Raw genomic sequence first — 4,007 nt, 5'->3', positions numbered from 1 at the left:
CCCCAGCCTGGGCAACAGAGCGAGACTCCATCTCAAAAAAAGAGAAAATCCTGGGTGGACTATTTCTGAGTTAGTTTGTTTTTTCCCTGTAAGTAACTTTCTTTAGTAGGAAAGGGAAGAGTATTGACTTGGGTTAGTTAGTTCTGATTTCAAATTTCCCCTTTATCACTTACTTGGCAGTATTTAACCTTTTCAGAGTGTTTCACTGTCAGAAAATAGGAATTCAGGGTTGTGAAGATTACATAAAATAAATACATAAAGCACAGTGCTTGTGACAGAGTTTCTTTAATTTCATTAGCACCTTCCTTGTGACTTCAAGTATGGACAGGACTTTTATACATTAGAATGGAATATTTGTTTAACTTTGTTTATGTCTCTTGTGTTTTTCTCCGTCCTTTTGCTTCCACTTTAAAAAAAACAAAAACAAATGCTTTATACTTTCAATTTATACTTTTTCCTTGTCATTCCTTCCTTGATTATTGTGCTCTGGCATCTCCATTTATCATTCTACTGAAGCTCTTTATCAGATTTCAGTGACCACTCTTCTGTCAAATTCAGTGACCCATAGAATCATCCAGAAGTAATCCTTCATAATCTTGCCTTCTTATCTGCTGAAACACTGTATTCTCCTAGTTATTTTTCTTACTGACCTTTGCATGGATTGTACTATTTATGCTTCTGAGCGTTTGCTCAAAGACAGTTTCCTCCTATCTATAATGTGCTCAGGTAGGTATTAGCCGTCCTTTAAGGCCCAACGACATGAAGATTTCCACAATGATTGTGGTCTACATTAAACATTCCCTTACCTGATCTGTTATACCATCTGGATTTAGGTACTTTCTTGTATTCTTTTATTATTTTTATCTATTATTGCTTATATTATTTTTGTTGTATATACTATACTCCTGTTGTTTTCCCAGTGAGTGTGTAAGCACCTTGAAGACGGAGACCATACTTTTTTCTTTTGTTGAATATACTGTTGAACATATAATAACTAGCTGGAAAATACAAATGGAAACAGATTGAGTTCTGAGTTAGTATTGTAGTATAATCAAGAACCATCTATGTAAAGTCAGACTTAAATTTCATTTTAAAAATCACAGTTGGTGTTCATCATTCTTGCTTATATCTAATAATTTGGAGTTTTTTTTTTTTTTTTGAGGTGGAGTCTCACTGTGTCACCCAGGCTGGAGTGCAGTGGTGTGATCTCGGCTCACTGTAACCTCTGCTTCCTGGGTTCAAGCGATTCTCCTGCCTCAGCCTCCCAAGTGGCTGGGACTACAGGTGTGTGCCACTATGCCCAGATAATGTTTTTATTTTTAGTAGATACGGGGTTTTACCATGTTGGTTGGCCAGGATGGTCTTGATCTCTTGACCTTGTGATCCGCCCGCCTCGGCCTCCCAAAGTGCTCGGATTACAGCCACTGTGCCCGGCCTTTGATTTTTTTTTTTTTTTTTTTTTTGGAGACAGAGTCTCACTCTCTCGCCCAAGCTGGAGTGCAGTGGCGCGATCTCTGCTCACTGCAACCTCTGCCTCTTGGGTTCAAGCAATTCTCGTGCCTCAGACTCCTCAGTTGCTAGAATTACAGGCACTCTCCACCATGTCTGGCTAATTTTTGTATTTTTGGTAGAGACGGGGTTTCTCCTTGTTGTACAGGCTGATCTCGAACTCCTGACCTCATGCGATCTGCCCGCCTCAGCCTCCCAAAGTGCTGGGATTACAGGCCTGATTTTTTTCTTAAAAGCAATACATGCTTAATGGAAAAAATTGGAAAGTATTGCAAAGAATAAACAAACTGAAAATCATCACCCCTAATCTTACCAACAAGGAGATGATGATTGTTGCTTTTTTTAAAAACATTTTCTTTTAGTCTTTTTTAAAAATATGCATTTTAATCATAATTAATATTATATAATACAAGCTTCCTGCTTCTGTCTTCTGACCACTTGGTGCAGGACTTTGCTCCTTAACCACGTATCAAGACATTAACATTTAGTCTTATTAGTTAATTATCAAGAAAACTTAAACCATTTTTAGTGATCAACAAAATTGTGTTTACACATTAGTTGAAAAGATAGATCATGATGAGAATTTTTACATAATTCAACAGGAAAGCAGTGCTTTTAAAAGTAAAATGAAAGTTTAGGTTTTAAAATGCAGTTTAAAAAATAAAACCAGATTTCCTTCATGAAAAATAAGATAAGGAGCCAAATTTCTTTCTTGAAGAATCTCAGGACTAATTTGACTTCATGATGAGCTGTCATAACTTTTGTATTTGTTATACCATCAGAAATCCTCCCTGTGGCACAAAAGGACTCCTTTAATTAGAAAATATTGTTGCCACAGGGAGGTAGAAGATCGACATGAAAAACTGGGGATCTGAAAAGGAGCCCCTATCCTAGGATTACCTGAAGGTGAAACAGATTGAGCCAGAAGGAAGACAATGCTGGTAGGTTGGTTTTAATTTATTAAAATGTTTATACTTTTATATTTCATTAAAATTATTTCATCTACCTTTACCATATTTTTGTTTAAAGGGTGACAATGATTCCTCCTTAAGGAAGGAGAAGTAATACGATAATATTTTCCCTCCAAGATAGTTTGCTGAGTTATCCCTTGCCATGTTCTTAATATTTGTTTCTTTTTATAGATGAAGCTCTGGGGCTATTTCATGCCTCTACTTCCTTGGAAGCTACTATTCACTGAATGTCTTTAAGTCATTTTTTTTGGCCATTTCTGTTATTTTTGCTTCTAATCTACATCTTTTCCTAAATTTTTAAAAAGTGTTTTTTCCCGCAATTATTTATTTTCTTGAGGTTAGCCTAGCCCTAAGTTTTCTAAAATGGTAAAATGTGAGTCTTAAGTTCATTTAGTTTTTACTCTAGAATTGTTTGAATTGTAATTGTACTGTGATTTAGATCAGGCAGTATTATTAGATAAATTTTTTTAATACTTTAATAATAACTATCAGCCAGGTATAGTGGCTCAAGCCTGTTATCCCATCACTTCGGAAGGCCTAGGTCAGGAGTTCAAGATCAGCCTGGCCAACTTGGTGAAACCCCATCTCTACTAAAAAATACAAGAGATTAGCCGGGTGTGGTGGTTGGACGCCTGTAATCCCAGCAACTGGGGAGGCTGAGGCAAGAGAATTGCTTGAACCCAGGAGGCGGAGGTTGCAGTGAACTGAGATGGCACCACTGCACTCCAGCCTGGACAACAGAGACAGACTCCGTCTCAAAAAACAAAACAAAACAAAAACAACAACAAAGCTATTTCATTTAGCCTGAGATGCTATCAATTGTAATAAACATTTTTATACCACTAAAGGAAAAAATGCTGCCAAATATAAACTTTCTAAGGGACTATCAACTTTAAGATAGGTACTGATTTCAGAGATGTCAAATGTGAAAAATGTGTATCTTAGGATTAATGAAATACGATTTGCAATTATGAATCTTTCCTGAAACTCTCATTTACTGGGAATTAAACATTAAAATATGAGGCCTATGAAAAATGGGGGTGAGTTGTGGTATGGAAATCCATATGAGTGCTGAGTATGCTCTCTAAACTTTTTTTTTTTTTTTTTTTTGAGACCGAAGTCTCGCTCTGTTGCCAGACTGGAGTGCAGTGGCGTGATCTCAGCTCACTGCAGCCTCCTGGGTTCAAGCAATTCTCCTGCCTCAACCTCCTGAGTAGCAGAGATTGCAGGCGCACACCAACATACCCAGCTAATTTTTGTATTTTTAGTAGAGACAGGGTTTCACCATGTTGGCCAGGATGGTCTCGATCTCCTTATCGCATGATCTGCCTGCGTTGGCCTCCCAAAATGCTGGGATTACAGGCGTGAGCAACCATGCCCAGCCTCTAAATTCTTTAATGTCTTTTAAGAGAGGATATTTAAATAAAAAAATCATATAACCATATTGTTTAAAATTATACAAAATAACCATAATTGTCAGATTATGGAGTATATAGAAAAGAAAATCTTTTTTTAATATGACATATT

The 4,007-nt window shown here is 36.8% G+C and overlaps 1 protein-coding gene across 8 annotated transcripts in view; it reads left to right on the top strand.

Annotated features, from left to right (window-relative positions):
• The window catches only part of ELF2 (E74 like ETS transcription factor 2), a 130,479-nt gene that overhangs the window by 70,507 nt on the left and 55,965 nt on the right, over positions 1 to 4,007 (top strand). For 2 of the 8 annotated variants that reach the window (XM_017884047.1, XM_017884042.1), the window contains exon 2: positions 2,348 to 2,450. The exons of 5 other annotated variants lie outside the window; for them this stretch is intronic. The gene's annotated coding sequence lies outside the window, so the exon portion shown is untranslated. Of the gene's footprint in view, positions 1 to 2,291; positions 2,451 to 4,007 lie in introns of all 8 variants that reach the window. One more of the 8 variants, XM_017884043.1, reaches the window with a different exon arrangement.

Source organism: Rhinopithecus bieti, unplaced genomic scaffold (genome assembly GCF_001698545.2).
Source record: "Rhinopithecus bieti isolate Rb0 unplaced genomic scaffold, ASM169854v2 scaffold_13709, whole genome shotgun sequence".
Taxonomy (NCBI): Eukaryota; Metazoa; Chordata; class Mammalia; order Primates; family Cercopithecidae; genus Rhinopithecus; species Rhinopithecus bieti.
Note: the sequence above shows the minus strand (reverse complement) of the source record. Positions and strands in the feature narration are given on the sequence as shown.